Consider the following 8,820-nt stretch of genomic DNA (forward strand, 5'->3'; position numbering starts at 1 on the left):
AGTGAATTTGCATTTAGGACAACTTATTTCACTCTTAATGCTGCCAACAAAAATGGCATAGTGAACGGTTTCCCAGTTCCCAAAAATTACGGAAATGTATGGCGCAGTGAGTACCACGCCAATGTGCTTGTAGTGGTTGCCTCAAAAGCTGTTTTTTTTAATCACACCACATATCGCCGTAGGAACCCCGAGTAGTATGTAAAGCAGCCATTGGTCGAAATTAGGTTCTGTAAAGAGAATCTTTGTTTATCATCGTAGTTCATAATTGCGTCCATTGCGGCATTGCAAGCCCTATAGCCTCTGCCGCACTTATGCTAATGTGTTCATTCATATTACTACGCTGCGTGTAAGTGTGTGTGAGAAAGAGAGAGAGAAAGACGTAAGCACTTCTAATATACCGATCACCGATAACTTCGCTGCTAACTTCGCTTAAGGTAACTTGGCTCAAAGCATGTGATGACGTCATATTAGACTTTGGTGGCTAATAAACCGCCCTGGCGATAAACAATAAATTATCAGATAATTTCGCCTTAACCCACACTGCTTCCACCACATCTTGACTGATATCAGGGGCGTATGAGTGCAGATGAGACTGAACTAGCAAAAAAGAAGAAAAACGCAACCACCAAGGCTCAGCCTATCTTCTCGATAGGCGATAAAGTTGTCTGAAAAAACTTCACTGTAGCTTATTGAAGGAATTAGCCAAGGTTGTGTGCCAAATACTATATGCACGTTTACAGGCTCTAATAAAAGGGCCTTGCTACACTTTTCAAGGTAGCCATAGAGGGAGCTTCACTAAAGGAGCTTATTGCCTCACGGATGCACCACCGCAAAAAAAAAAGTTTAACGCGATAGTGTTAGATAGCTCGTTTCGCAGAAATGCCGGCGTTGGCGTCATTGGTTGCGAGTAAAAAACTATCATCTTATGCTTGACCGCAAAATTGAGAACAATGCAAATAAAATAAAAAAATTCTGCATCGGGGTGGGGATTGAACCCGGGTCATTGACGGAGCAAGCGGGTTTTCAATAACACGTTAACACCTGTGCTTGTGAATACAGTGAAAATAACTTCCTCTGCTTGGAAAGGCATTGAATGTAACACATGTTTTACAAACACAGGCGTCCTGTATACGTGCTTCACAATGCATGACATCATCATCATCATCATCATCATCATCATCATCATCATCATCATCAGCCTAACTACGTCCACTGCAGGACAAAGGCCTCCCCCATGTTCCGCCAGTTAACCCGGTCCTGTGCTTGCTGCTGCCAATTTATACCCGCAAACTTCTTAATCTCATCTGCCCACCTAACCTTCTGTCTCCCATGACATATTGCGGTATTATTGCGGGGTGCAAGTGCCCATTGCTACGGGACGTTATAACGTGGGATTAACATGATTGCTTAGTGTTTTAAATCCGGTAACCCACTACAAAAGGAACGCGCGCTACTACATTCGTTCCCCTAATGGTTCTTCCTCAGTTATCGCACCAATCTTAATGTCATGCAGTGATTTTATAGCAAGTTCAAAAATCTTTCAAGCACTAAATGTTCGAAGCACGCACTATAGGAACAGAACATCACTATCACGTTCAACCTTTAAACGAGAGGTTTAGGGATCCCCTAATTTTTTTTAGAATCCATCAAGTCCGCACGGAGTCGCGAAGATTTGTCGTACGCTGCAATTGCTTTCTCTCTTCTCTCGTCCCGATCGGCGAAAGCGCTGGAAGCTGAGCAGGGAGGAATGGCACGGGAAAAAGTTACGTCACGCGCGCCTCGTGACCTTGAGCCCTTCTTTTTTTCTTCTTCAAATACGCGGTTTTTCAGTGTGATTGCGCGCTAACGCTTGGACAAGGCGTGGCCTTCCGAGACCGCCCCAGTAACACCCAAGCGCACTATATCGAAAGCAGCCGGTGATACAATGGCTTTGACGAGTGATTTTCGAGCTTAAGACATCACTCGTTGAGAGAATAGAGAGCAATTTTTACCTTACTGAAAATTTACATGAATTCCAGGCCGCGTGCTGCGCTATATTTCTTGGCTTGCGTGTTCTCGGAAGCCTCGACTACCGATTAGCAGTGTATTCTGACCATGATTGCTGGGCCCCATTATAACCGCAAATTAATCTGCTGTTCTACTCACGTTACTGCGATTTACAACTAAAGAAAACAAAGTCGAGATGAGGCCCTGTCCTAATTTGGGCACTGCGTCAGGTTTTCTTGACAGGAAACACTTCTTCATTCACTTCGTCTCACCTGAAAAGCCTGCAGTTAATGGCAAGCTTATTCCGACTTAGCTTCAAATAATTATCTTTCATCTTTCTTTCTAGCTTTCGATTATTCCCACCGGCACTTGCGGACGCCACGCGTCTCAGACGAGCAATCCTGAGCAACACTGAAATCGGCCTCTAATTTTTTTTTGGTGTTTAGTAGAACACCTTGATTCGCTTTGTGAGAGGAATATGTTAGAACAATTGGTCGTTTAGCGTTTCCAGTGAAGCCACCAGTACTGTGGGCTTGTTAAACTTACCTTAGCTGAATTCCTGTCTTAGAAAAAAGTTTATTAGTTAGTAAACACGTGTTTCCTTGTTTTAAGGCTATTTTATTACCTTCACGGCATATTTTTACTGGCCAGGAGCTAGTACAGAGCGCAACTTTTGCTGCTACAAACTAGGGAAACTGCCTTAGCGATTTAGGGGTGAAGCGCCTTATACTGTGGGTCGTGCGTCCTCGATATATGTAGTAGTAGTAGTAGTAGTAGTAGTAGTAGTAGTAGTATAGTAGTAGTAGTATAGTAGTAGTGTTATAGTAGTAGTAGTAGTAGTAGTAGTAGTAGTAGTAGTAGTAGTAGTAGTAGTAGTAGTAGTAGTAGTAGTAGTAGTAGTAGTAGTAGGTAGCCACCTCTCGTTCAGTCCTTGGAATGTCCGCTGGATGGTGGTACTTGTACATGATGAATATATGATGAACAGACAACAGATAAATGCATGGACTGACAGACGGAAGTATGGACAGATGGAGAGACGCACGCACGGACGGATGGATGGACGCATGCGTGGATGGATGAACGCATGGACGGACGCACGAGTGGACGGACTCAGGGATGGTCTCAATGAAGGACGCACGGACGCACAGATGAACGGAAGCGCGGACGGCCGGACGCTTCGCTAGTCATCATTCACTACGTGGATATCCTGTGATTCTTCAAACTAAGTAACTACTTAGCAATCTACGCTGCCAGATCTTTCTTAGACGCTGCAGTATAATTTGCCGTAAAAGTTTAGTCAAGCTTTAATGTTATTGACTACCTTGGAATAGAAGTTTCGTGCTACGTGATGTCGTACATATAAACAAATAGAAGGGCACACGCTGATGCGTAGAATACATCAATTATCTTTTAAACTCTATTACTGCTAACCAGTACACGGCGTGCGATCCCAAAGCAGGGGTATAAATTAACGGGAAGCCCCTGCTACAGTGGAAATCTGTTGTGAAAAAAAAAAGAAGAGAAAACTTTTATTGGCGAATGTATATTCAGAGAGCCTTCGTTGGGTGGGGCCCTCAGACCAGGGCTCCATTGCCTTGCGCGGCACTGCGAGCCCGCTGGACCACATGTTGCTGTTCCCGCCGGAGTAAGCTGAGCAGTACAAACTTCCTAGAAGAAGGAGTGGGGTTGGGGATAGGAGGAGCACTCCGTGGAGCAGAGCATTCCCACGTAGAGTGGTATAACGTTGGTAGAGAGCCACATAAGGGGCAAAAGGGGGGCTACGGAGTTGGATGAAACCAATTTAGCACGCATAAGCAAGGAAATGAATGGGTCTGTAGTTGCTGCAAAGCGAAAGTATCTGCTCTGTTAAGTGAAGGGTGAGGAGGAGTATATGTATAACAATTCTGCTTGCATAACCCAGCGTCGCGTTGTAGTTTAGTGGTTGTGTTGGACCATCGTCTGGGTTGGACAGCTCTTTTAATGGTGCCCGGCCGGTCAAACCTCGGGCAACCACATGAACGCGTTCATTACCATGGAGAGAGGCGTGTCCAAGAGCCAAGCCGATACCCACCGGGCGTAAAGTGGACGGCGATACAAGGGAAAGGATTATGCGCGTGTGAGCAGCCACAAGTCTTTCAATAAAGACGTGGCAGGCAGCTTGTGAGTCTTTCTATGGTGACAAGGGAGTCATATGACAATGTCATGGCGTGAACAATGGGTACAGATTTGGATAGAAACAATTCAACATGTATAAGCAAGAAAATGAATTGGCTTGCAGTTGCCACCAAGCGGCAGCATCTGCTCTAAGTGAAGGATGAAGAGGATGATATGTGTAACGGCTCTGTCGGTAGTAATCCAGCGTCGTGTTGTAGTTTTCTGGTTCTGTTGGACCATCGTCTATGTTGGACAGCTCTTCCTATGGTGCCCGGCCGGTCAAACCTCGGGCAACCGCATGAACGCAATCATTACCATGGAGAGAGGCGTGTCCAGGAGCCAAGCCGATACCCACCGGGCGTAAAGTGGACGGCGATACAAGGGAAAGGATTATGCGCGTGTGAGCAGCCACAAGTCTTTCAATAAAGACGTGGCAGGCAGCTTGTGAGTCTTTCTATGGTGACAAGGGAGTCATATGACAATGTCATGGCGTGAACAATGGGTACAGATTTGGATGAAACGATTCAACATGTATAAGCAAGAAAATGAATTGGCTTGCAGTTGCCACCAAGCGGCAGCATCTGCTCTAAGTGAAGGAGGAAGAGGATGATATGTGTAACGGCACTGTCGGTAGTAATCCAGAGTCGCGTTGTAGTTTTCTGGTTCTGTTGGACCATCGTCTATGTTGGACAGCTCTTCTAATGGTGCCCGGCCGGTCAAACCTCGGGCAACCGCATGAACGCGTTCATTACCATGGAGAGAGGCGTGTCCAAGAGCCAAGCCGATACCCACCGGGCGTAGAGTGGACGGCGATACAAGGGAAAGGATTATGCGTGTTTGAGCAGCCAAAAGTCTTTGAATAAAGACGTGGCAGGCAGCTTGTGAGTCTTTCTATGGTGACAAGGGAGTCATATGACAATGTCATGGCGTGAACAATGGGTACAGATTTGGATAGAAACGATTCAACATGTATAAGCAAGAAAATGAATTGGCTTGCAGTTGCCACCAAGCGGCAGCATCTGCTCTAAGTGAAGGATGAAGAGGATGATATGTGTAACGGCTCTGTCGGTAGTAACCCAGCGTCGCGTTGTAGTTTTCTGGTTCTGTTGGACCATCGTCTATGTTGGACAGCTCTTCCAATGGTGCCCGGCTGGTCAGACATCGGGCAACTGCATGAACGCGTTCATTACCAAAGAGAGAGGTGTGTCCATGAGTCAAGATGATACCCACCGGGCGTAAACAGGACGGCGATACAAGGGAAAGGATTAGGTGTGTATGAGCAGCCACAAGTCCTTGTAGTTTTCTGGTTCAGTTGAAACATCGTCTGAGTTGAACAGCTCTTCCAATGGTGCCCGGTGGGTCAGACCTCGGGCAACCGCATGAACGCGTTCATTACAATGGAGAGAGGCGTGTCCAAGAGTCAAGATGATACCCACCGGGCGTAAACAGGACGGCGATACAAGGGAAAGGATTAGGTGTGTATGAGCAGCCACAAGTCCTTGAATTAAGACGTGGCAGGCAGCTTGTGAGTCCGTCGCTATGGTGACAAGGGAGTCATGTGAAATTGTCGCGGCGTGAACAATGGGTACAGATTTGGATGAAAATGATTTAGCATGTATAAGCAAGAAAATGAATTGGCCTGCAGATGCCGCCAAGCGGCAGCATCTGCTCTAGGTGAAGGATGAAGTGGAGGATATGTGTAACGGCTCTGTCGGTAGTAACCCAGCGTCGCGTTGTAGTTTTCTGGTTCTGTTGCACCATCGTCTGGGTTGAACAGCTCTTTCAATGGTGCCCGGCCGGTCAGACCTCAGGCAACCGCATGAACGCGTTTATTACCATGGAGAGAGGCGTGTCCAAGAGCCAAGACGATACCCACTGGGCGTAAAGTGGACGGCGATACAAGGGAAAGGATTATGCGTGTGTGAGCAGCCCTAAGTCTTTGAATGAAGACGTGGCAGGCAGTTTGTGAGTCTGTTTTTATGGTGACAAGGGAGTCGTGTGACAATGTCATGGCGTGAACAATTGGTACAGATTTGGATGAAAATGATTTAGCATGTATAAGCAAGAAAATGAATTGGCCTGCAGTTGCCGCCAAGCGGCAGCATCTGTTTTGTTAAATGAAGAATGAAGAGGAGAATATGTGTAACGGCTCTGTCAGTAGTAACCCAGCGTCGTGTTGTAGTTTAATGGTCCTGTTGGACCATCGTCTGGGTTGGACAGCTCTTCCAATATTGCCCGGCCTGTCAGACCTTGGAAAACCACATGAACCCGTTCATTACCATGGAGAGAGGCGTGTCCAATAGTCCAGACGATACGCAATTGGCGTAATGTAGACGGTGATACGAGAGGAAGGATTATGTGTGTATGGGCAGCCACAAGTCCTTGAGTGAAGGCACGCAAGCACCTTGTGAGTCTGTCACTATGGTAACCGGGGAGTCATGTGACAATGCCATGGCGGGAAGAATAGCCAGAGCGAGAGCTCCATCTCTGCGAAACTACTGTACGTAGTGCGTAGTGTATCAGACGCCACGATGGCATCTGTGTCATCTATAATGGCTAAACGCATGGCTAGATACTCGGGATAGCATGCTGCATCAGTGTAGAGGATTTGAAAATCTGGAGTACCATCACCAAAGATGTGTCTGATAGCTTGAACTCGGGCCGGCCTGGCATAAGTGATTCATGATGCGTGGAATTGGAGCCACTTTGATATGAGCATGAAGAGTAGTGGCATGTTTACGTTGCGGTATTGCGGAAATGGGTTAGCCTAGACGAGACAGAATTGCGCAGTCCTGGCAAGTCTATCTAAGCCATTGGAGCTGACTATTGTGCTGGGCCTCGAGCAGTTCGGTTATGGTGTTTTGGATATTGAGTTGAAGGATGTGTTGCGTAGATGCGTGCGGGGCAAGCTGAGAGCTGTCTTGACAGCTGTCTGTATAAGGATGTCTTCTTTTTTCGAGCTGTTGTGAGATTATGATATGGAAGGTGATAAGTGAGCTCGCCAACTGTGAGTGCTTGTACTATGTGGAGGACATCCTTCTCGCGGAATCCTCTCCTGTGATTCGTGATGCAGTGGATCATGTGTATAAATTTATCTTTTGTGGCCGAAGGTGCGTGATGTGCGAGGCTTTCCCATCAGACTGAAGGTAGCGGCCTAAAATATGAGGTCAAGGTACCTGAGGGGTAGGATGGCCATTACGAGAGAGTGAAATGTCAGTATTGTGGTGCCGCGTGTGTACTAGTAACAACTCCTACTTATTCATTGAAGACGTAAAGCTGGCGGCAGCAGCGTAGTCTTGTACAATAGATGCAGCTTCCTAGAGGGTATCCCGAGTGGTTCCGCCAGATCAGTTGGTTGACCCAATCGTAATATCTACATTGATGGCATGCTGGATGATGGGAATCGGTTGTAATTATAGAGGGAGTTTAGCCACAGCCATCTTGAAAATAGGCGAAAGGACTGAGCCTTGTGGTGTTCCCCTGCCGGCGAATGGTGCGCCTTACCGGAAGTCTCCAATTCCAAAGGTGGCTGTGCGGCCGAAAAGAAAGGATTTAACGTAATAGTAGATACGCGAGCCGCACTGGGAGGAAGCTACATTGTCAAGAATTAGGTCGAAAGAGACGTTGTCAAAAGCACGCTCAGGTCAAGGACCAGAATTGCCCGGACGTGACTTGAAGTGGGGCAATCCAACACGTCATCTTTAAGTTGTAGTAATACGCTTTATGTATAGGTATTAAGACGGTAGCTGAAGAGTGCATCCGGAAAAAAGAGGGTGGCTTCGAGAAACTGTTGCAGTGGAGAGAGGACAACGCATTCAGAGAGTTTAGCTACACATGAAGTGAGTATGCCAAGGATCCGTGTGTACGTGCCCAAGTCAACACATCCGATCTTCCCGGTGGGAACCCCGGTGCCAGGCCCCCCCACCACCCTCTTGACAGAATCTATCCGCAGACTGGGCTCATACCTGGTTGGAAGTTGGGTCATCTTCTTCACATTGGTGGCCATCATGACTAACTCGTTAAGGAGGGCACATCTTACCATCGGTGCTTCGTCGCGCACACAGTAGGGAAGACGGCCCACGTACGAGGTGAGATTGGCCAACGCTGCGGTATCGATAGTGCCGGGGAGGCAGAAAAACCTGCCAGCAGAGAACTCACCGAGATTGCGGGCAAGGGTTGCAGTTATGTGGTCATAGACCGGGGTAAGGGTAACTTTCCCCGGTCCTACCGCCTCCATCTCCCGAAGAACAGCGTGCCGAAACGGAATGTAACTCAACTGTGCCTCGAGGTCGTCTTGACTTCGGGTGACTGATAGACACAGGACACAACGGTTCGGCCCACTGCCACGAGGTCAGGTGGACGGGATGGGTCGCAGTCTGTTGCAGTGCAACCTGGTCCAGTAACGGGGCCGCCCCAGCTATCAAGGACATAGCCTTGGGGATGGGGAGGTCCCAACTGGCCCGAGCCGCACTGACGGGAGTGGACAGCACTTTCTCATCAGAAACAGCAGGGAGGGGGGTTTTCTCGTCTGCTGTCTCTGTCATAGGTGCTGTGCTATTTAAGGGATAGCTCCCCGGGAATCTTCCGAGGCGGGGTCCCGAATTCCGCCAAGAGCTTAGAGCCGCACCAGCACCATGTGAGGCGCCACTCACAAACGGAGAAGAGAAAGACTAAACAAAA

Source organism: Rhipicephalus microplus, chromosome 8, assembly GCF_043290135.1.
Source record: "Rhipicephalus microplus isolate Deutch F79 chromosome 8, USDA_Rmic, whole genome shotgun sequence".
Taxonomy (NCBI): domain Eukaryota; kingdom Metazoa; phylum Arthropoda; class Arachnida; order Ixodida; family Ixodidae; genus Rhipicephalus; species Rhipicephalus microplus.